Consider the following 25,918-nt stretch of genomic DNA (forward strand, 5'->3'; position numbering starts at 1 on the left):
CAATTCACAGTGCTTTTCAATTTCATTTGTAATAGTTATTAGTAGTTTAATTGCAATGTATACAAGCAACATAGTTACTATTAAAGTACTATAGCATTACAAAATTTTAAACAGAAGTGCGTCAACACACAGCAATCAATAACAACAACATAAAATGTTGTCTTGTGTCCTTGTCTTTGACTAGGAAGAATTTTTGATTTTAACACACAAAACTCTGAGTCTATGTCATGGTATTTGACGTTCTGTACATGACCACAGACAACGTATTCATAAGCATCCAGTGATTTATATGCTCGTAATTTCTCTCGGTGTACACGCCGGTTTCTCAACTAAATACGTATATATATCTGGCCACTGTATATTTGGCCATCTGCTAACGTCTTCTATCCACTCCACTATAGTACACGGATCTGGTAGCCGGATACCATTTGATAAAGTCAACTTTTTGAAATAACTTTCTCTGTCTGTGTTGCTTAATCCGCTCGCGTAGCTTGACAGGCTGCTGATTCTCGCCATACTTCCGTTGCCAATATGCACGCGCATACGTTGCCACGTCATCATTGTGTACAAACAGTAAAAGGGTCTATGTGATCCCCTTCCAGAGAGAGAGTTAGGTTATTACACTAAATACTTCCCATTTCCCATGGAGGGTGAGGGGTGGCGTCTGGCTTAGATCTTAAAGCTTTAACTACCCGTGGGTGTTCAAGTCCAAGATGATGCCTGTCAAGACGGTCGTGTCTCAAGCCCTACAACGCGTTTGGCTGGTCACCATCGATCTTATGACGCACTTCTATACTTCATTTAGAAGTTCTGCCACAACATGGAAAGTTCCTGAGGTTCACTTCGGGGCTAAGTCTTCCAGGGTCAGGTTCTTTCACTCAGCCTAGCCCTTTTTACCCGCACATTCACAATGCATGATGTAGCGCTGGCTCCTTGCGACTCCGGGGCATCTGCATTCTGAATTATGTAGACAACTGGCTGATCCTAGCGCAGTTCCAGGAACTGACAGTTCAGCACAGTGATACCATCTTAGCTCATCTAGTTTCTATGGGGTAGAGGCTCAACGCCATGAAAAGCGTCCTCTCTCCCACTCAGAACACTGTCCATTGGGTATGATGTTCGATCACTATGCGGGCACAACTGTCTCCCGCTAGAATCGAGTCCATTCAGTATATCCTGAGCAAAGTCAGGCTAGGTCAAGGTTCTACTAGGTCTCAAGGTGACTGCGTCCTCTGTGATCCCTCTGGACCTTCTGCATAGGACCGTTTTTGTTGTGGTTCAAAGCCAGGGGATTTCTTCCAAGGGCCAAACCCCCTAGGCTAATAAGGGTTACGCGCCTTGGGCTTCGTTCCCTTTCTATGTGGTTCAGACCCTGGTTTTCTACCTTGGGTCCCACTCTAGGTGTGTCTTGCTGTCACAGGCTGCTAACGACAGACGCCTCCCTGACGGGCTGGGTAGCGGCCTTAAGTGGTCGTCCAGCTTAAGGGGATAGGAGGGTCATCAGCTCGGTTGTCAGAGTCACTGTCTCGAGTTGATGGCTGTATTTCTGGCCCTGAAATACTTCCTCCTGAGGCTGCCATCTCTTTGTGCGGGTGGGCAATACAGCGGTAGCCTCTCACATAAATCATCAGGGAAATCCACGTTTTTGTCAGCTGTATATCTGACGCGTCGGATTCTCCTTAGGGCCCAGGGTAAGCACCTGTCACACAGGGCAGTTATATCCCTGGATGCCCGTATGTGGAAGCAGATTTACTGTCTAGATAGAAAATACCAACAGGGGAGTGAAAACTCCACCCTAAGGTAGAAGTTGGCCAGAGTTCGCCAGCAAGGGTTTTTTGCTTCTTACTGATAGCACCACGCTGGCCGAACAGGGCTTGGTTCTCGGAGCTAACCTCTTCCCTCGACGGCTCGCCTTGGCAATTCTGAACAGGAAGGATTCGCTATCTCAGGCACAGGGCAATATTTCATCCATGCCCCGAATTGTGGAATCTTTCATGTTCGGCCCCTAAGGGTACCAACTGAAGGACACAGGGCTTTCTCCTGAGGTTATCGAGACCATTTTATATGCCGGGCTTTTTCCACTTGGAACAAGTTTGGGTGAGATCTTAGGGCAGAAGAGGACCTCTTCGCCTCTATGAATAGCGCAATATCTCCTCTACTTCTTCCTGAGTCACCCAGCCCCCCACCCACCCACCCACCCACCCACCCTTGGGTCTGGAAGTTAAGTCACATACATGACCCACAGCGCGTCTGTATGTGTTTCTTTCCCCGGTTTCTCTGCTCCCAGGAGTCTTGGCCAATGTTCACCAGCAAGGGTCTTGCCTCCTACTTATGGCGCTGCGCTGGCCGAACAGGATATGGTTCTCAGAGTTAATAGCTCTCCTCTACGGTTCGCCTTGGTCGATTCCGAACAGGGAGGACCTTCTTTCTCAGGCTCAGGGGACATATTCATCCCCGGCCAGAATTGTGAAACCTTTCATGCTTGGCCCCTGTAGGGTACCAACTGAGGTTCGCAGGGCTTTCTCCTGAGGTTATCGAGACCATTTCAAGTGCTAGGGCTCCCTCCACTTGGAACTGATCTGGGTAGATTTTACAGGGCAGAAGAGGACCTCTTCGCCTATGTTGATAGCGCAATGTCTCCTCTACTTCTCCCTGAGTCAATAACCCCCCCCACCCCCCCACCCCCAGTGGGCTGATCGTGGTGGCGCATACATGGCACTAATATGCCTGCATGCGTTTCCTTCTAATAAGTTCATATTACAGAACCAGCTAACTGCCAGTTTGCTTCAGTTTTGGAGTCTCTGTAGAAAGAACTGTCAGCGGGCACTTGCCTCACCACTGCCAGGTTCTATGTGGCCTCCACTTTGGTATGCCAAGCCTCGGTGGGCGGGTGGGCATCCTTGCTAGGACCTCTTCATAGGGTAAGATCCCCCTTTTTAAAACCTCGAGTCAGCGTTTGGTAGACTTCTGACTCTCAAGATGGTTTTTCATATGGCAATTACATCTCTAAGGAGACTTGGGTACCTACAGGCTCTGTCTCTTTTGCCAGCCTGTTTTGAGTTGCCCCAGGTAGGACCAAAAGCATTCTTTGCACCCTCACCCTGACTACCTGCCCAAGGGGCCTTTCGCGACCCTTGGCCAGTCATTCTCTAAGCCTTCTGCTCCCTGCCATTTGTAATGCCGGAGCAGCTAAAGACTACTCAGACTTTGTCCAGTCTGTGCCCTTCAGAATTATGTCCACCGCATTTGCTAGTGGCGTAAAGTCAGGGCAGCAGTTCTTCACTTTGAAGCCGTGACCGGGTTGTCACTTTGGGTGAGGGACCTTACTGCCCGGGCCTAAGAGGCGCGCGGTAAAGCTTCGCCAGTAGGTTTTAGGGCGCACTCTACCAGAGGGCTCTCCTCCTCTAAAGCCTTGGCTAGAGGTCTCCCTCTGCAGCAAGTTTGTGGTGCGGCAGGTTGGTCCTCTCCACGCACATTCATTAAACTTTTATAGGTTGGATGTTCTTGCCACTCTGGGCTCTTACGCCCTTGAGTTGACACCGAACAAGTTTGTGGTGCGGCAGGTTGGTCCTCTCCGCACACATTAATCAAATTTTATGGTTTAGATGTTTATGCTACTCCGGGCTCTTAGGCCCTTGAGTCGACATCTCAAGCTCATGTCTGAGACCTCTCGCGTTCTTGTGAGCACACCACAACCGTAGGGGTCTGGACAGCCCCAGTGCGGCGGCGTGGGTATTGCGTTCCCCGTAGCGCTTAGCAAAAGCGCAGCATCAAAGCGAAGCTTTTTGTAAAGGGAACGTCTCGGGTTACATGTGTAACCCTTGTTCCCTGAAAAAAGCGGAACAAGATGCTGCGCTTCTTTGCCGCACTGGGACGTCCCAGGACTGCTCTTCAAAAAGAAGTATCTGACGACACCTGGTGACATATCCATTTATAGCCTGGCCACAGGAGCATCTAATGATTACATCAGCCGAGGCTATAAATTGCATTATTTTGTAATATTCGGTTACTACAATTTTCGGTTGCACTGGGCAGAGCATACATGAATGTTAAAGAGTTACTTGTTTTGTGTTAAAGAGACACTGAAAATATCAGTGCATGCACAATCTAGTATAAAATGTTGTAAAAAGATGAACCGTTAACCTTAACTTCTTTTGAAGGTGAAACATAATTACCTTTCCGAAAACAGGAAACTCATGAATATTCATGTATGCTCCGCCCAGTGCAACCAAAAATCTCAAAAACCGAATATTTCAGAACAACGACCCCCTTACTTGTCCATTCGTGTGTATTTGTGAGTGAGAGCATGTAACAAGTTTGGAAGGCCTACATGTTTTTTTCATAAATTACAAACCCGAACCCAAAGTCCTACTTGATAAACTGACCTGAACCCGGCGGTTTCTAACATGAACTACTCTGAGAGCATGGACAACAGCATATCCGCGCACGTGTACCCAGAACAACATGTCACCACTCAAATGGTTTTTGTGGAGTTTTCCTACCATTACGGGATCAAGAGATCAAAGATCTAGAAACGGAGAGAATGAGAGTGATGTCATGTCACTTCACTTCTCAAAAAGCTTAGTTTTAAAACAAGCAGCAACAGGCATCACTTGCGGAAATCACATGACTACTTTCCCAGATTATACTCTGTGCAAAAAATAAATATTACATAAGAGCACAATGACCTATATCAAGCATTTAAAGTCACTAGTAAACTGAATATGTTTTTAACACAATCTTTATCCCAATAACAACAAAATAGGGGTTGCTGTGGACAAAGGGAAGAAAGGAAACCCAGTGTCTTTTGATTGTTTGGTGCCAGACGGGCTGGTTTGAGTTTTTCTGTAACTGCTGATCTCCTGGGATTTTCACGCACAACAGTCTCTAGTATTTACTCTGAATGGTGCAAAAAACAATATTAATGATTATTAAGTGAGTTTTAATTGTCCTAATAGTTATTGGGACCCTCTGTGATCTACGCCCCTGATAAGAGGGAAGCAGGATATAGAACATGCAGAAACTAAATCTCCAGGACAGGAAAGTAGGGTCTGCTGGCAAGGGACAGTCAAAAGACACTGGGTTTCCTTTCTTCCCTTTGTCCACAGCAACCCCTATTTTGTTGTTATTGGGATAAAGATTGTGTAAAAAACATATTCAGTTTACTAGTGACTTTAAATGCTTGATATAGGTCATTGTGCTCTTATGTAATATTTATTTTTTGCACTGCGAGTATAATCTGGGAAAGTAGTCAAGATCATTAGAGCAGATTTACGCAAACGATGCCTGTTGCTGCTTGCTTTAAAACTAAGCCATTTGAGAAGTGAAGTGACATAATTCACTCTCATTCTCTCCGTTTCTTGATCTTTGATCCCGCCCCGGTAGAAAAACTCATGTGGTGACATGTTGTTCTGGTGCTAAGGAACGTTGCCTTGTCGTACCAAAACACTTTCCCGGACTTTCAGTTTCATCATACCACGTTGGTGGAATGACCTTCCCAACTCAATCAGTGAAGCTGACTCACTCTCTATCTTCAAAAACGGCTAAAAATACATCTTCTCCAAAAGCACTTAACCGGTCACTTAAAAAAATTAATAAAAAAAAATTAATAAAATATATATATATATATATATATATATATATATATATACACACACACACACACACAATTCTTGTTGCACTTAAATCTGTTTTGTATACTATTCTGATGATAGTGAAACTTTGTAGTATGGCACTTTTCGTACCACTGTCTCCTTAAGATGATTCGCTTATGTTTTCCTCTTTTGTAAGTCGTTTTGGATAAAAGCGTCTGCCAAATGAATAAATGTAAAAGTACACGTGCGGGTATGCTGTTGTCCATGCTCTCAGAGTAGTTCATGTTAGAAGCCGCCGGGTTCAGTTCAGTTTATCAAGTAGGACTTTGGGTTTTCTACTCACAAATACACACGAACGGACATGTAAGGGGCCGTTGTTCTGAAATATTCGGTTTCTGAGATTTTTGGTTGTACTGGGCGGAGCATACATGAATATTTATGAGTTTCCTGTTTTCGGAAAGGTAATTATGTTTCACCTTCAAATGAAGTTAAGGTTAACGGTTCATCGTTTTACAACAATTTATACTAGACTGTGCATGCACTAATATTTTCAGTGTCTCTTTAACACGAAACAAGTATCTCTTTAACATTCATGTATGCTCTGCCCAGTGCAACCGAAAATTTCAGAACACCATTCACACTGAACGTGCTTTTGCATGTGTCTGCTCCAGTGGCGTAGTCCGGGGCATACGCTACAAAAAATAAACTGAACAGTTGCATTTCTGAGAAGGAGTGCTTTAATTATATGTAACAATCAGCCACAACATTAAAACCACCTGCCTAATATTGTGTAGTTCCCCCTCGTGTCGCCAAAACAGCGCCAACCCGCATCTCAGAATAGCATTCTGAGATTATATTCGGTTTGACACGATTGTACAGAGCGAGTTACCATAGACTTTGTCAGTTCTAACCAGTCTGGCCATTCTCTGAGGACCCCTCTCATCAACAAGGTGTTTTCATCCTCAGAATTGCCCCTCACTGGATGCTTTTAGTTTTTGGCACCATTCTGAGTAAATTCTAGAGACGTGAAAATCCCAGGAGATCAGCGGTTACAGAAATACTCAAACCAGCCCGTCTGGCACCAACAAACATCCATGCGATCATCTAATCAATCAATCGTGTGGCAGCAGTGCAGTGCATAAAATCATTCATATACGGGTCAGGAGATTCAGTTAATTTTCACATCAACCATCAGAATGGGGAAAGAGTGATTTAGACAGTGGCATGATTGTTGATGCCAGATGGACTAGTTTAATCCAGAACAAAATATGCAGTCCAGTTTACATGGATCAAACATAGTGCTTTTGTGAATAAAGGTTTTTATTATTATTATTATTTTTTTACAATACTACTATTAGAATATTTAAAAAAGAAACATGAACTGATATTATTTATTCATTATTCTTAATTTTATTCTGTATGACGTGAGAGCATTTATCTGATTTTCATTTAAAATAAAACACTTTTTATTTTTATGTTTCTTTCTTTTTCTTTCTACCGTCAATGATGATTCTGAGAGAAAACACGCCCAATCCTACTGTTGCTATAGTAAAGAACACAACTTCCACACATGATAACTCTCTCATTTCAATTAATTTTGTGGTTATTTTCCGTTATATCAGTAGACAGTATGCGTCCTTGAAGAAACAGGGTTTTCCATGCATTTACTGGAACCTCTCACACAATGGTGTAACCCATTTTAGGAGTTGCCCAGATTAGCCAAGACTAGCGGGTTGGTGTATTATTTTTTTATTTATTTCAAAATCAGAAATCATTTGGGTGGCAATAAATGTAAAAAAAATATGAATAAGTAATTATCAGGTGAAATCAGTTGCCAGGCCCCTGGGATTCCCCCTGTCACTACCAATGGCCAGTCCGGGCCTGATTGGCCCTGTTAAGCCCATGTAAAATACTTTTTTAACAGTATCTCTAAAATGGCAGGTATCAAACTGCTTATTAAGAAGCCACAGCTTGATCCTGGCGAATTGGCTAATTATAAACCGATTTCAAATCTCCCATTTATGTTGAACATTAGAAAAGGTAGTGTACTCCAAACTATGTTCATTTCTACAGAGAAATGGTATTTATGAACAATATCAGTCAGGATTTAGGATCCATCACAGTACAGAGACTGCACTTATCAGAGTTATAAATGACTTGCTCATATCATCTGCATTTCTCTTCTAGTGCTGCCTTAAACACCATAGAGCACGACATTCTATTGATTAGGGTTTGCATTAGCATGGTTCAGGTCCTATTTATCAGACCACTACCACTTTGTATGTGTAAACTAGGGATGTGTGAGACTAGTCGACTAAAAGGTTCTGATGCTGCTAGTCGACACTGGAATTACTAGTCGGTTAATATTTCTCACCATTAAACTGATCATTCTTTTTACACATTGACATTTGGCTTTATATTTTTACAGAGGCTGCGCTTAAATTACTGTCATAATAATGTTACATATTTAAAATATAATTAAAAAATACAAATATTATTTAAAAAGGGATATCTGGAGCAGATACAAAGTTTCATTTCACCTCAGGCTGCGTGTGCTTCTTCATGTGCACGCGCATGAAAATGTCCACTCGCTAGACAAGCAAACTCAGCAAAGTTGTTATGAAATCACTTTTAGTGGTGGGGCAGGAATCGGATTTCCAAATGTTTGAAAGTCCCTATAGATGTTTTCGCATTTGAGTCTTCTTTAAATCTGTGCGTTCTTCCTTGTATGTTATTTTTCCGCTGTGCAGGCTTTTACAAGCGCAGCATAGCAGCCTTAAGTGAGTCAAGTCCCATATTTCACCAGACCATGTCGACGTGTTAATTTTACTCATTAAAACAATTGATGCTTTTGAGTAAGTAGCCTAGAAAATTTATGTTTATATTCAACGAAGTGCCGACTGCTTAACGGGTTAAACTCTTTTATTCTGTGTGCACGTGTTTAGAATACATTAGGTTTATTGTAGGCTACAACACAGGCCTATTTTTTCTATCCTATGGCTACTTTTTTATTAACATTGAAACTGTTATTGGTTAACATTCTTTACCGAGCAGCTGTCATATTAGATCAATGCTAATGCACGACTGTGCGTCGTGAAAAATGCGCAACTTTTCAGCGCAATGTTTTTTTCAGGTCATCAACCCATTGGGTTGCATTAACAGATTAGGCTAATAGACAAGTTGACTTCAAACTTTGTTCAGCACATCCCTAGCATAAACGAGGAATTGTCAAAACGAGGAATTGTCAAATCAAACACAAGTATTGAGTGCCACAGGAATCAGTTTTAGGGACTCTGCTTTTCACCTTATATATGCTTCCCCTGGGAGATATTATCATAAATCATGTAAAAGGTATCCACTGTTATGCCGATGATACCCAACTTTATATTTCTTCTAAATCCTACGAAATTTCAAAATTTTTCAAATTAGCAGACTGTATCAATGAAATCAAGGATTGGATGGCCAGAAATTATTCTACTCTATTCCGACAAAACAGAGGTACTAATAATTTGACCAAAAATCTCAAAAAATAAGCTGCTAAAACATAAATTGACGGACTTCTGTTTGGAGCGGTGCCATGTAAAGACGAAGATTTGTCGAGCTCCCCACGAGGAACTTCAAATTTTGGTTTATATAGCTCTTATTTCGAGTATTAGATCATTGAAGCTACCTCTTTGTGTTTTCTAAATACTTAATAGTTGGAATCCCGTTGGTTTGAACATAATTTGAGCCATTTCCGAAGCAGAATTAATAAAAGCCGGAGTAAACGCTGTGAAGCAGAATCTGCTACTAGCCATAATGCTAACACTAGCTGCAAACTCCAAGCAACTTTTAAGGGCACAGCCTCAGCAAATGACCAAAATCTGGTTCTTCAGGCAATTAATTCAATTAAAGAAGACCTGCTTGTAAAAATTGAGGGAAAAGCAGCTGCCCAATCAGTTGAACTCTGCAGTCAAGTTGACCAGCTCTGGTCCGAGGTACGTAATGCCGTGGAACATGCTAATACCAGAGTGGAAGCAGTAGATGAGCGGGTGACCGGATTGGAGTCTGCGATGGGGGCCACTCAGACTCCATTACTACCCTTGAGAAGGAGCTTAATCGCACTGAGAGAACGGAGCGAAGATCTTGAAGCGAGGTCACGCCGCTCGAATATTCGCATTACAGGAGTAAAAGAGGGGCGTGAACACGGCACATGGATAACCGAGTTTGTGGCCAGCCTTCTGAAAGATGCCCTGAACCTCGAGAAGACTCCGCTATTGGACCGAGCTCACCGTACCCTTCAAAGCAGACCAACTGACAACAATGAACCACCACGCGCCTTTGTGGTGAGATGTCACTGCTTCTCTGAAAAAGGAGATTTTGAAGAAAGCTATAGAAATTAAGTCCACCACTACAGCTTACAGTGACCGGATCCGGATTCTCCCTGATTTCACCCAGACAGTGAGCAGGCAGCGAACGGCTTTCAATGAGGTGAGCAGCATACTTCGTAACAGTGAGGGTGTTTGCTACGGCCTGAGGTACCCCGCAATCCTGAGGAATACTACACAGGACAGATGGGAGCTTCAAGGACCCAGTGCAAGCTAAAGACTTAATTCTGAAGAACCTGACATGTAAGGACAAGTGATGGCTATACACATACAGGTGGCTGAAATTTGTCCAGACAACAGCTAATGTTATCGTCAACCTCATATGCACGCTTGGCCTCCAATGAGTTTAATGCCCGGCCTGCTTATGGGTATGCGGCCGACTACTAAGTGATCCCACTAATGGTGGTATGCTTAAACTTTACTGACAAACTGCGGCTCAAGGCGAGCTAAGATTTAGTTTAAAGGGTATACCCAGCAGAAGGACAATATAGGCAGGCAATCAGCAGCCAACCAATAATAAAGTTAATAAAGACTGAAGGAGGTGGCTCGGTTACTTTTGTTACCGTTAATACCAAATATTGAACCGAACAGGATCAACTTAATATATGACGTTATATTTAAACTTGTGTTATTAGTCTGAACATCTTGCAATTTATGTTCAGTGTTACTATTTTCTGATGATTGGTTTACAGTTTAATGAGCAGTTAGATATGTTTTTTTTGTTTGTTTTTTTTTAAAGCTTGGAAGTTCAATACCTGTAAAAGCCTTTTATTGTTCTGTTTTAAGAGAGGGCTGACATGACAAGTTAATTAGTGAGTAGGGAGTACTGGAAGAGAACAAAGCCTCATAGGAAAGGAATCAATACTATGCTGTGTTAATGATGTCATCATTCTGTGCTGTTGTGTGTGTTCATGTATATGTTATCTGTAGGTGTTTACACATATAACTTAATTTTAGGAGGGGATCAAAATTGCATTTTACATCCAACTCTGATCACTCTAGCTCTACAGTTGCTCCAACAAGTAAATCAGCACAGTGTATCAACTCCTTTTTACAGACAAATGGTATAAGTGATCTCTGAAGATTTAAGAACCCATCAGCCAAACTATTTTCTTTTTACTCATCAGTGCATCGAATGTATTCCAGGATTTATGATTTTTTTTTATTGGATAAGAAATTACTCCCACTAATGAGACAAGTGGAGTATGATCACTTAGTCATACCAGACCATAGTTCAGTATTATTAAAGCTTTGCTTCCCACGAAACAGATTCCCCCAGCGTACGTGGCGCTTAAACTCATTCTGGCAGATGAGGATTTTGTTAAATTCATTGACGCACAAATTGATTTCTTTCTCGAGATGAATGAATCCCCAGAGATAAGCTATAGGACTCTATGGGATACTATGAAAGCGTATGTGAGGGGACAAATTATTTCATATCAGGCGGCCAGTCACACTCAGTACTGCCTTCGGAAGAACTACATAAGGAGAGACTCTCGTTACAAGTGGAATTTGACTCTCTGACCAGTGAGCACCCAGCAGATCTTTATTTGAAATCGTGTCGTAACTCATTATGAACATGGCGAGCAGGCTGGCAGGTTGTGTTACCAATTGAAACAATCTGCAACTACTGACAGGAAGCAACATTATCACAGACCAACAGGGTATCAACAATCAGTTTAAATCCTTTTATGAGGCCTTATATGAGGTGAATGACAGTGAGCGGACAGAAGGATTTTTCAACAACTTGGATATGCTATCCGTTGATGATATAGACAAATCCACCCAAGAAGGTAATATAATGGTTCTTGAGATCGAAAGTGCAATTAGGAATCTAAAATCTGGAAAAGTGCCTGTGTCTATTTACGTGAAACACTTCAAAGGTTTGGCTTTGCCCTGCATTCCGTTCATGGATCAAAATTCTATACAGGATACCTCAAGCTTTCATTCAAACAAACATAATATCCAAATGCTATTTGAATGCTATGTTGCTATTGAACCACTTGCAATTATGTTAAGGAATACAGCTGGCTTAACTGGAATACATAGGCATAAGCTTTTACTATATGTGGACGATCTCCTCTTCTTGTCCAATCTAAATCTCTCTATACCGATTGCCCTTGAAATTATTTCCGATTTTGGGAGTGTGTCAGGGTACAAAATTAATTTAACTAAGAGTCTTTTTTTCCCCCCATTAATAAGAGCATATCGAATGTCATTTCAATCCTTTTCTTTCTCAGTAAGTCTTGATAAATGTCTCTACTTAGGGGTGAACATCACACACAGATATAAGGATCTATACAATAGTAATTTCAAAGTAGCATTTGGTAAGGCCAAGCGAGACATGGTACGGTGGTCAAACCTTCCCTTATCCTTGGCCGGGAGGATCAAGTCCATTAAAATGACAATCTCACCAAGGTTTCTATTTTTAATCCAGGCAGCGCCAGTCTTCATTCCCAAATAATTTTTCAAGGATTTGAGCAGTTGTTTTTCAACCTTTTTGGAGTAAAAAAATCCCCAACATAAAAATATTATTTCTGCAAAAGGATATTATTTCTATAATATTATTTCTCTGATACGTTAAGTGAGGAAACTCCAGTTTGGCTACTCACGGAGCAGCACACATGTAACCCAATATCGTTACATTCGCTGATTTGTGCCCCATTACCCTTAAGCAAATGCTACTCTACCAACAACCCAGTCGTTTGCGGATCACTTAGGATATGGTCGCAATTCAGACTTCACTTTAATAGTCAAGTACATTTTATTTGTATAGCGCCTTTCACAACACACATTGTTTCAAAGCAGCTTTAAAAAAGATCAGGCATTAACAGAAGATAAAACAGGTATAGTAAATAGTTAATAGTAAACAGGCTTTGCAGAGTGGCGCACATGCACTTACAAGACATCACAAACATAACGTCTACACAACACATCTTTAAAATCAAAATAATTTTGGATCTTTTATGTCAACATAAGGAAAAAAATTCAAGCATTTTCAGGGAACATATTCAAAATTAAAGCATATTTCAAACTTTCAAGACATTGAATTTTGTTTAGGAGCAGTCGTGCCCCAAAGTATTTTTTTTTTTAAAGACAAATAGAAAAATAAAAAATAAAATAGGCTAACTTTACTGTGTCACAACACAATATATGCATAAGCAGGTACTGAAAATCTGAAATTACAACAGAAATCAGAAAGATAATATAGGCCTACTTGATAAATGACAAAGCAGCACATTCAGCACATATAGACATCTTTACTGACATCTTCAAGTGTATAATGTATATTTAATCTCACACTCACCATGATGCAAAAGGAGACAAGCCTGACCAAAATGTAATAATAAAGATTTATAATAACTTTTAATAATAAATATTCACCCAGTAGGCTTAATGTTTTATTAGTTTAAAGTATGGATGTGCAAAACTACATAGTTTCAAAGTCGACATGTCGTTTTATGCAGCCCTGTATAATTAGGCTGCATGTCAACTAGAGCTGAAAGGATTAGTCGACATTATCGACAACGTCGAAAATTGTCGACAAAAATTTGTCAAATAGTCGTTTGATCTCATTTAACGGAACATGAGATCACGTTAAACTCTAACCATACATTCGCACCTGAAGTGGCGAGAGCATCTAAATTCGCCCTGGCTGCCCTGGCTGCCCTGCCTTCAACACTCGAGGTTGCTCGTGGACGCTCTGACGTAGTTGAAATAGGCGGCAACGTTTGTTCAAAAAGCTTTGTTTTGTGAACTATATTTAAAGGGGCCGCAATTTAAACATCCAGACATGTCGACCATTTACTTTTTGCCGACCTATCACAAGTAGCGTATATCCTCATGAACTCTTTAAAATGTGAAAATAAGAAATCGATCGATGGCAGAAAGCACTTAAAATTATAGTTGTTTGTTATCAAAATAAAATACATTTGTAATAATAACTGTGGTCTTGGTTGTTTTATATCCATGTAAGCAAACAGGGACAGATCATATATTACTGGGAAACCCGCCACGGCAATAATTAGTTTCTCCTCCATTTTATCTTCGGAACTAAGGTTTGGTGGGAACCAAAGTTTACACTGTTGTGTTCTCTAGACTTCGCTAGAGCGGAGCACTTCTATATTCCAACAGGTTGCCGCCGAACCGCGTCACAGCTCATTACCATAATGTTGACTGCACTTGAACTTTCATCTGACGCCCACACCACCCAAGACTCGCAGCGCCGCTTCTCGCCACCGAGAGACGATGGCTGTCAATGAAAATGAATTCCGGTCGATTTGACGCTCTCGCTGCCTCTGGTGTGAACGCACGGTAATGATGTGCGAGAGCAGCACTGCAGTTCACACAGACTTAGAAGAGGAAGAATTACACAGCTCATAGTATAGATGCACACTGAACTTTCCAAACAGCTTCAGGTGCTGTAGATAGCAAAGAAAAAAAGTATACAAAAGTACCAGATAAGTACATGCAGAAGCACTCTTGTTGTGGAATAAACAGAGCCGGATCTCTTTAAAGGAAACACCCAGGTGTTACATCTTAAATGCAGTTATATTTAATGCATTATAGCTTCATTATAGTTCAAATAATACGGAATTAGATCATGTAAATAACTACAAACTCTGAAGCTGGCATTTATCTGTGCGTTCAGCACCTCTTCTATGAGTTACGTGAATGTCCCGATGGAAGGAGAGAATGAAACTGCACCCGGCTGAGGCAAACTCTGGCACAGGGACGCTCATCCCTCGAGAGCACGCACTTAATGCAGCTAGATTATAACATGATTGCTCGCGACTTATTGAATCATAATATGTCTGTGAAAAGGAGGAGGGTGTGGCCATGCCATGAGGGTGCACTGAATTCGATGATCAGGGGGAGAGCGAGATAAAGGGGAGCCGGTGACACAAGATAGAGAGAGATACACACGTGGCCACGCTGCATGCATTTATGCATGTTTGTTTGTTGCATTAAACTTTATGTTGACTGTTCAGCCTGTTCCCACCTCCTTGCCCACTGTTACAATATCACTGTGCATTTCTTATTGTGAAGAAAATTGGTAATACGCAGCTTTATTAATAAGAGAGAGTTAAAGGACTGAAGTGAACAACAATGTGAGAGGGTAGTCCTCGCCCCATTATACTGTACACTGTTGTTGATGGATCCCAGCCAACCTGAATAGCCATTATATTAAATTATGCAATAGTAAAATATGTTTCAAAAATTCTTAGCTCTCACACATTATTTTAAGGCTAAAGTGAAAATGGAGCACTTTGCCTTCACTACAATCCTTTTTTTTCGGGAGTTGGCAGGAATCACAGCGTTACAAACCTGGTTCAGAAGCAGTTAATTTTCACATGCTCTGCAGAGTACACGGTGTAGAGATGGTCAGAGATTATCTGAATGAGACCCTCAAATGCGCTGTTTATTCCCTTATTTGGATGGTAAAATGTGATTGGAATTTAAAATGCATAGTAAATCGCAGTTATTTTAAATAACCATGGTCAGATGGTTATTTAAGTATCGTGACAGGCCTACACACCACAAAACCTGAATAAAACCTGAGCCGATTTAGCAGATATGGGCCACTTCTATTAAAATGAAAAATGAGGGAAAAAAATAAGAGAAATTGGAATGCCCAACAGTCAATGGATGTAGAAAGGAAGTCCCGACTTACCGATAAAAGAGCCAATAACCTTTTAGATACAGAAGCCTGTCTATCGCCTATCAATTAACTTGAGAACAGGCATGCACATTACCTAAATTATCGTAATATGAGGTAAAGAAGCACAATTTTTGATCCCAGTGTTGTCAGATTTTACTGCTAATTTGAAAATAATATTCTTTAATTGTAATCTTGACTTAACCATTTTGGAGATTTCAGTATTTCGCCATTCAAGTAGATAAGAGTTGCTCTTGTTTGCTGCTTGTTTATATAGAAAAATAGCAGACCGAGAGCATTCCAAAGATGGCCGCTCAGTGGTCTGTTTTGCTAGAAAGACTTTAATTACAAGTTCAGTTATTATTTATTTCCATCAGTTGGGTTACGTTAGGCCCTGTAATTAGCCAACAGAATTTTTTTTTAATCTGTAGGTAGTTTCAAAGAGACGACATTTGCTATTTATTTACTACTTATTGCTACATGACACATGCCATGAATATGAAGGAGGTCTTTATGCATGTTTATGACAACTGTCATTAAGTGTCACATGCTCAATTATGACATTATTTGTTTGAGATGCCTTTGTTGACAACTTGACATTACCAAGACATCATAACCTGTCATAAATATGTCATAAAAAATATGACATAGCAGATTAATTATTAAACTTAAGAAACTACTTAGCTTTATGAGTTAACATTACATTAAACTGCCATGTTGGTTTTGACATTGGCTGTCATGAAGCCATTATAACTGTGTCATGAATATTTTTCTGACCACTTTTTTTCCCAGTAGTACAAACTGAATGTCAGTAAAATGTCATTAAGTGTTAATACTCTGGCAAGTTGTTTTTTATAACAGTGTCATGTATACTTTTCTTGACCTCAAGTGGTACAATTACATTTTAATGACAAATTCAATGTGTACCACTGTAGTTGAGGTCAAGAAAAATATTCATGACACAGTTATAATGGCCTCATGACAGCCAATGTCAAAACCAACCACATGACAGTTTAATGTAAAGTTAACCCATAAAGCTAAGTGGTTTCTTAAGTTTGATAATTCATCTGCATGTTTATGACATATTTATGGCAATTTATGTTGTCTTGGTAATGTCAAGAAGTTGTCATGTTTATGTCTCTCTTATTATGTTTGGGGTCAATTTGACTGGCTGTTTTAGCTGTTATAAAACATCATCATATGGTCTTTTAATTTCAACTGCAATTCAGGGGCACTTCTAAAATATTTTGGAGCATCCTCTGCCACTGGTCAGGATGAACCACCCACCTCCCCCGCTACACAGGCCTCTTCTGGAATGGTCTCGACTCTTCAGGATGAGCTACCAGCTATGTCCTCAGCTACACATATGTCTTCACAAATTTCTCCACAAATATCTGATATTGAGGATGAAGTCAACTTTGCCTCTACTTCTCTCCAGCATGAGCATTCAGGTGAATTTTGTGTGTGTATGTGTGCGTGTGTGTGTGGAGGAGGTATGCCTAGGCTACAAGACAACTGAACAACTGCAATTTAATGTAATTTTAATATTTCTGATAATTTCTGAGTAGGCCTATGTGTCATGTTCCACTGCTATGTTCTTTGAGTGATGTGCCAAAATGCTGTCTGATAGAAATGCCTGGAGCTGAACCCCCACTGAGCCCCACTGCTGAGGATGAGCCTCTGTCAACCGACCCTGCTAACTGGCCCTCACATCTGACTGACAGGATTCGGACTGAGCTGGTTCGCAGAGGACCATGTAAGGTGCCACCTGGCTTTGTTTTCCGTAGGAATGAGAGTGATGGGAGAAGTTGCCACCACCAATATTTTAGGAAGACATTAGTAAGTGGTGAAAAGATGGCAAGAAGTTGGATGATTTATTCAGTGAAGAACAACAGCCTCTTTTGCTTCTGCTGCAAATTGTTTTCCAAGAGGAACATTAATTTAACAAGTGCAGGAATGGCAAATTGGAAACATGCGAGCGATTACCTCACATCACAAAAACAGTCCAGAACACCTCAATTGCATTAAAGCATGGAAAGAACTGTCAGTGAGGTTAAAAAGTGGGGAAACTATTGATAAGCTGGAAATGGCACTTCTGGAGGCTGAGAGGGTAAGATGGAGAGCAGTGCTGACACGTCTCACTGCTATCGTGCAGTCACTGGCACTTCGAAATTTGGCTCTAAGAGGACACACAGAAACACTGTTCACACCATCAAATGGGAATTTTCTCAAAGAGGTCGAACTTATGGCTAGGTTTGATCCCATTATGAAAGATCACCTTAACCATGTCGAAAGAGGAACAGCAAGTCAAAACAGCTACCTAGGCCATCATGTGCAGAATGAGCTGATTGATTTGTTGAGCAGCAAAATCATATCTTCTATAGTGGATGACATCAAGCAGGCAAAGTTTTTTTCTGTAATTCTGGACTGCACCCCAGATATAAGTCATACAGAACAGTTGTCAGTGGTCATTAGAGTGGTGTCACTGATGGAGAAGCCCCATATCAGGGAACATTTTATGGGATTTTTGGAGGCAGAGGAGTCCACAGGCCAGCACTTGGAATCCATGATCCTGACGAGACTTGAGGAGTTGGGAATTCCTTTTGAAGACTGCAGAGGACATTCATATGACAATGGGGCAAACATGAAAGGCAAAAATAAGGGAGTTCAAGCCAGGCTCTTAGAAAAGAATCCCCGAGCTCTGTTTGTGCCATGTGGAGCGCATACATTGAATTTAGTTGTGTGTGATGCTGCTAAGGGATCTGTTGATGCTATAAGTTACTTTGGTGTCCTGCAAAAGCTCTACACATTATTTTCAGCCTCCACCAAAAGATGGGCCATACTGAATAACCATGTGAGCATCACCTTAAAGATGTGGGCAGAAACAAGGTGGGAGAGCAAGGTCAAGAGCGTCGAGCCCATGAGGTACCAGGGAGCTGCCGTGAGAGAGGCTTTAATTGAGGTGAGAGACCACACCAAAGACCCTGCTATAAAGGCTGAGGCCCAGTCTTTGTCTGAGGAGGTGGGGTCATACCGCTTCAGCATCTGCATGGTTGTTTGGTATGACATGCTATCTGCAATACAGCATGCCAGCAAACTCATGCAGTCTCCTAGTACGGATGTGGACCTAGCTACGAGTCTTTTGAAGAAGACTGAGCGAGATCTCCAGAGCTACAGGGCAAGTGGCTTTGTGACTGCACAGATGGCGGCCAAAGACATTTGTTAAGAGATGAATGTGGAGGCTGTTTTAAACCAAAAAAGGCTGAGGTCCACAAAGCGGCACTTCTCATATGAATCACATGATGAGCCTTTCAGTGATGCACTTAGGAAGTTGGAGGTTGGATTCTTCAACGTTGTCGTTGATGCAGCCACGTCAGCCATCAAGGAGAGATTTTCCACATTGGAAAATGTGGGAAAGAAATTCAGGGTTTTTACAGATTTCCCAAGTCTTGCAGGTGAGGAGCTGGCAGAGCAATGCGAGGCACTAGGCAGCACACTGCACTTTAAGGGGCACTCTGATGTGGACAGTAGCGAGCTTGTGCAGGAAATTAAGAACTTCCCTGAACTGCCATCAAAGACCATGAGACTCCTTGAGCTTATCACTTTTATGCATGATAAGGATCTATCGGAGATCTACCCCAATTTTTGGACTGCTATCAGGATTGCACTTACTCTGCCAGTCACTGTGGCTCAAGCAGAGAGGAGCTTTTCAAAACTAAAGTTGATCAAGTCATACCTGAGATCAACCATGTCCCAGGAATGGCTCACTGGCCTTGCCGTCATCAGTATCAATCACTCAATAGGGGAGCAGATTTCATACGATGACATCATTGATGATTTTGCATCAAGGAAAGCCAGAGAAGTCAGGTTTTAGTTTTAGTTTGCGTTTTCTGTTCTTAGTGCAATAGTGTAATAATTAGATTCTTTTTATTGTGTTTTCACATTTGTGTGTAATATATAATATATATATTCTATTCTATATTTTATTTGTATATTATTCTTAATGTGTTATATTATTGTTGCTCTCTGCACTTGTTACATTTTTTATATATCTGATTGTATATATGTTTGGCACATTTATGTATATAGTGTATATTTAAGTTCAGATAACTGTCATAGTTTGCCAAAAGACAATGAACACAATTCTGCACAATGTCGGATGTTAGGAAGGATTTATGCAATTGAGAAATATAAATTTCGTTATAATAAGAGAAATGTTGTTATAATAAAATATGACTGTTTGTGGATAACTTTGTGTGTGTGGTTTTTTTTTGTGTGGGGGGGGGGGGGGGTTCAATGTAGAACCGCCACTGGGTGGACATGTTTTCTTTAATGCTGGCTCAAGTAAAAGCAGGGGGGTTATTACATTGATAAATAAGCATCTACAATTCAAATGTCTCAAACCGATTAAAACAAATTAGAAAGTCATTTTTTTAGCAGAAATTCAGGGGCAAAGGTTGGTTTTGACTAATATTTATGCACCGTTTATAAACACTGATGATCAGGGCTTTTTTATAGATCTTGAAGGGATGTTGCAAGCTGCTGACACCCCTCATGATATAATATGGGGAGGAGCCTTTCATCTTTTGATGGACTCAGTCCTTGATCTTTGTGAAGCAAAACTGTGCAAGCCCCCTAAAGCAACAAAGACGCTTCACAGGATGTGTAGAAATCTTGGTCTTGCAGAAATTTTAATATCCAAGTCCCTCATTCCATCTGTCGTTAATTGCTCAATTGGAAACATCTCAGTCTCAGATCACCCCCCGGTGAGTTTAGAGGTGGTGCCACATTTGGAGAAAAAGAAATCATACAGCTGGTGCTTTAATGTATCCCTTTAGCAAAATCCTGATTTCCAACAAATGCTAAAGACTGAAATCAATGTCTATATAAAGACCAACTGGTCCTCAGTATCCTCTGTGGGCGTGGCTTTGGAGGCACTAAAGCTGTTTCTTAGTGGTCGGATGATACAGTATATGCCTCATTCATCAAAAAATCCAAAGCACAAGAACTCTTGTTGTTGGAAGGGAATATTAAAAGCACCAAGGGAGAGCTGAAGCACAGAATGTCGTCTAATGGCCTCTGACCCAAAACCAGATATAATACTATTTTGTCACGGAGTTTTGGTTATTCAGGGCAAGACGTCATATTTTGAGTTGGTGGACAAAGCAGGGAAGCGTTTGGCTATATATATATATATATATATATATATAAAATAGAATCCTTTATTTTGGTCACACATTATACACAGTTTTTTTGCATATATATACAGTGAAATTTATTAGTTTTCACATATCCCAGCTAAGCTGGGGTCAGAGTGCAGGGTCAGCAATGATACGGGCCCTGGAGCAGATAGGGTTAAGGGCCTTGCGCAAGGGCCCAACAGTGGCCACTGAGCCACCACTAATATATATATATATATATATATATATATATATATATATATATATATATATATATATATAGCAGAGAGTGGACAAGATCCAAGTGAGTATAAAAGTTACCATCCAATTTCCCTGATCCAGCTAGATGTAAAACTTTGTCAAAAATGTTGGCTAATCGATTAAGTTATGACATCTCTTGAACATATAGATCAAGTGGGGTTTATTCGGGGTCGTAGCACTTCTGATAACATTAGGCATTTCATCAATATCATGTGATCAGTGGCGAATGATCAGACTCGTTAAAGGCGTTAGATATGGTAGAATGAGATTTCTCTTCTCTTAGATATTTCTAGATATTTTGGAAATGTATGGGTTTGTGAAAAAACTATGTAATTTATTCCTGTGATTTAAAGCTCAGCATCATTACTGCAGTCTTCAGTGTAACATGATCCTTCAGAAATCATTCTAATATGCTGGTTTGCTGCTCAAGAAACATTTCTGATTATTATCAATGTTGAAAACAGTTGGGTAAAAAATTTTTTTCAGGATTCTTTGATGAATAGAAAGTTCAAAATAACAGCATTTATCTGAAATAGAAAGCTTTTGTAACATTATACACTACCATTCAAAAGTTTGGGGTCAGTAAGACTTTTTTTTTTTTTTTTTGGAAAGTAATTAATAGTTTTATTCAGCAAGGATGCATTATATTGATCAAAAGTGACAGTAAATACATTTATAATGTTACAAAATTTTCTATTTCAGATAAATGCTGTTATTTTGAACTTTCTATTCATCAAAGAATCCTGAAATTTGTTTTAGGGCTGGGCGATAAAACAATATCGATATATATCATGATGAAGAAAATCCACGATAAGCTTTTGAGGAACTTTCGATATTTACTGCGTGTCACTTAAACACAAGCAGTTCAGCTTTCTCAGGCTGCGTTTCCACTGAGGCGGAATAAATCTGCTCAAAGGCGCTCACAACGCATGCCGCTCGACTTTCATAGGAATGAATTGAAAACGCTGTCAGCTTCACTCACAATGCACCAGTGGTAACATAGGCAAGGCAAGTTTATTTATATAGCACATTTCATATACAATGGTAATTCAAAGTGCTTTACATAGAAGAGATTAAAATACGAATAAAAAAATAAGAATAATTGAAACAGTTTAGAATATAAAATCAAATACAATAAAATACAGTACAAACAGTAGGACACACAGTGGCACAGTGCACATTCAGTAAATGCACAGCTAAACAGATGTGTTTTGAGTCTGGATTTGAATGTGACTAATGTAGGAGAACATCTGATCTCTTCTGGAAGCTGGTTCCAGCTGCGGCTGGCATAATAGCTAAAAGCAGACTCTCCTTGCTTAGAGTGAACCCTTGGTATTTCTAGCTGATGTGATCCTAATGATCTGAGTGATCTGTTGGGTTTATATTCAGTGAGCATATCTGCAATATATTGAGGTCCTAGCCCATTGAGTGATTTATATACCAGTAATAATACTTTAAAATCAATCCTAAATGTAACTGGGAGCCAGTGTAAAGACCTGAGGACTGGTGTGATATGTTCAGTATTTTCTGGTTCTGCTCAGAATCCTGGCAGCAGCGTTCTGTATGAGCTGCAACTGTCTTATGGTCTTTTTGGGAAGGCCAGTGAGGAGTCCATTACAATAATCCACCCTGCTGGTGATGAAAGCATGGACAAGTTTCTCCAGGTCTTGACTGGAAACAAAGCATCTAATTCTTGCAATATTTTTCAGATGATAGTATGCTGATTTAGTTATTGCTTTGACATGACTACTGAAACTAAGGTCTGACTCTAGAGACACACCAAGATTCCTGACTTGATTTTTAGTTGTTTGACCCTTAGCGCCAAGGTATGCATTCACCTTGAGAACTTCATCTTTGTTTCCAAACACAATGACTTCAGTTTTGTCTTTGTTTAACTGAAGAAAGTTTTGGTACATCCAACTGTTTAATTCATCAATGCATTGGCACAGGGAGTCAATGGGGCTGTAATCGTTAGGTGATAGGGCTAAGTAGATCTGTGTGTCGTCTGCATAGCTGTGGTAAGCAATTTGGTTCTCTCTCTCATTATTTAGCTCATTGGGAGCATATACAGGTTGAACAGGAGTGGCGCAAGAATTGAGCCTTGAGGGACTCCGCATGTCATGGACGTCCACTCAGACTTATGGTCTCCTATACTCACATAATAACCTCTCCCTTCTAAGTATGACCTGAACCATTTTAGGACCATCCCAGAAAGCCCCACCCAGTTTTCCAGCCTGTCAAGAAGTATGTTGTGATCAACAGTGTCAAATGCAGCACTGAGGTCGAGTAGTACCAGTACTGATAATTTGCCTGTATCAGTATTTAAGCGAATATCATTTATTATCTTTATGAGCGCTGTCTCTGTGCTGTGATGAGATCGGAAACCAGATTGAAAATTGTCAAAGTATCCATTTGAGTTCAAGAATTTGTTCAGCTGATTGAAGACAACTTTTTCAATGATCTTGCCTATGAAAGGAAGATTTGAGATCGGTCTATAATTGCTTAATATGGTCTTACCCAGATTGCTCTTTTTCAAGAGGGGCTTGACAACTGCAGTTTTCAGGGAGTTTGGAAAACTCCCAGAGAAAAGTGAGGAGTTTATCACTTCTAGGAGATCTGCTTCTAAACAGTTGAACACACTTTTGAAAACATAGGGTCAGACTAGATCGACTTGCTAATGCTAGCTGCTAGATCAACTTGCTAATGCTAGCTGCCTTGCTAACAATTAGGTTACGTCAGACGCCGGATTGATTCCATCAGCACCGCAAGACTTCATGACAAAGGTTGCGCCCTCTCATAGTCTGTAGTGAAGAGCGCGACAGAACAACAGTGATGTGGACAACAGCTCTGATTTTTCTGTGCTGTAATCTTGAATATTGTTCTCTAGCGCCAAACATGCATAATGTCTGCCCTGTCCTGCTCCGCCTCTTTTCCCTGCATGTGTGTAGACATGAAGCGCCACATGAGTTAACGTGGTTTCAAAGCACCTTTTAGACCATAATGTTTTTCAATTCTAAATGTATCTTTATTACTCAGCATGTTACGAGCCTTTAACAATAAACAAATGAAATAAACAAATCGATTTCTGTTCTAATTTTGTGAAAATTAATTACAAGTTGGTTGACTAGTCTCTAACTTTAATGAAAATATACAAAGGTTTTTTACATTTTTTAAAAAACGTTTTCAAAATTGTATCTCGGGACACCCCTGAACCCACATTCAGCATCATTCCACAGTCACTAGGGCTTCTATGCCCCATACTTGGGTATCTGAAAAAATATAAAAAATATTTAATTTTAATGTAAAAATATTCCAACAAATACTGGACTGCTGTCACTATGCTTCAGAACAAACAGATGATCTTTTAACATTCATTTTCAATTGATAAACTATAAAATATTTTAATATTTTGGTAAAAGATCCCACAGACCCCACTGCTTTGGCCGTCTCTTGACCCCCTGTGTAGTTTTTTAGAGACGCTTTTGACTGTTTAGAATTAATTCTTCTTTTCTTCCGTCAACTTTGAAATAAAAAGAAAGTGCAATGTGTAAATGTATATTGTGATAGCAATTTTGGCCATATCGCCCAGCCCTAATTTGTTTTATATATTGTGTATATGCCCCATCTCAGATATTACATTTTATTCTGTTCCCAGGGGAGGGTTCTATGTCTTCTCAGGTATGGCTCCTCACATATGGCCTTTCTGAAACTAAAGGTGTCTTACAAAAGTTAAATGACTATATTGTTTTGTATGAATTAGTGATCAGGATGGTTTTCACATAATTTTGTAGCAAAACCTTTAGGCTACAAGATCCTACCTGCATGGTATGAGTTAGATAAAAATAGAGTTGTATGTTTTTTCTTGGGGGTTAATCACATTGATGTGACTATTGTGGGTCACGGTCATAGCACCACCAACTGGCAGTTGGAAGTGTGGCACTTACAACAGACTGAAAAAGTCCTCTTACTTTCACCCAAATTGCTTCAAAATCGTTAGACACTGTTTAGAAAATTTTGAAGGGATACTTATATAGTGTTGTCATGGCAGTGGATTAAATTACATGAAACTGTATTCAAACAGGAATGGTGGCATATATCTACTACACATTGTATGTTTAGGGTCCAAGTTTACATTAATGTTGAGTTGTTGCTGTGACCATCATGCTTAGTTTTCTGAAAGCCAACGAGTGTAAATGGACCCATGGTGCTTTGGCTCGTCATCGCTACTTGCAGCTATATTTTTTAAATTGGTGTTCCATGTACAGCTTTAGAAACATCTCTCCAGTTAGTATTACTGAATTTTCAATGTCTTATTAATCAATATCAATCTAATCGAAATCTTGTGAATTGAAATTGAATCGAATTGGGGCATCTGTGCCGATACCCAGCTCTAGTTTGCAATCAGATATTCCAAGAGATTACTTAACTCAACATTTAAAACATTTATATTAGAAGCGCAGTTCTAAACTTACTAAACTTAATCAAGCATTCTTGAATTGTATGTTCATGTAATATATACAATGTTGTTTTAATTAAAAGCATAATTTAAGTTATTTTAAAGGTGCTGTATGTAATATTTGTACTGTACTAAATCATAAAATGAGCATAATATGTCATTACAGAATTAAGAAACATACTACAGTCAGTATATTCTACTTTAAAATTTCCATAGGGGCCAGAATTTCTGTTTATGTTTTGGCTTGTGATCCCACCCACTGTCCACTCACCAATAATATTTCGACACCAGCGGGTTGCCAGATTTGAACAAGTTTGCAGGCAAACAACACTGCATGCTGCAGCCATGGAAGCCAGCAAAGGAACTGGATCAGAGATAACAGATTCCACCCGAACTAAACA

At 40.2% G+C, this 25,918-nt stretch overlaps 1 protein-coding gene across 4 annotated transcripts in view; it reads right to left on the reverse strand.

The window, feature by feature from the left end:
* Positions 1–25,918, reverse strand: part of LOC127649260 (CMP-N-acetylneuraminate-beta-1,4-galactoside alpha-2,3-sialyltransferase-like) — a 110,563-nt gene that overhangs the window by 82,649 nt on the left and 1,996 nt on the right. The window lies entirely within an intron of this gene.

This window comes from Xyrauchen texanus, chromosome 9 (assembly GCF_025860055.1).
Source record: "Xyrauchen texanus isolate HMW12.3.18 chromosome 9, RBS_HiC_50CHRs, whole genome shotgun sequence".
NCBI lineage: Eukaryota > Metazoa > Chordata > Actinopteri > Cypriniformes > Catostomidae > Xyrauchen > Xyrauchen texanus.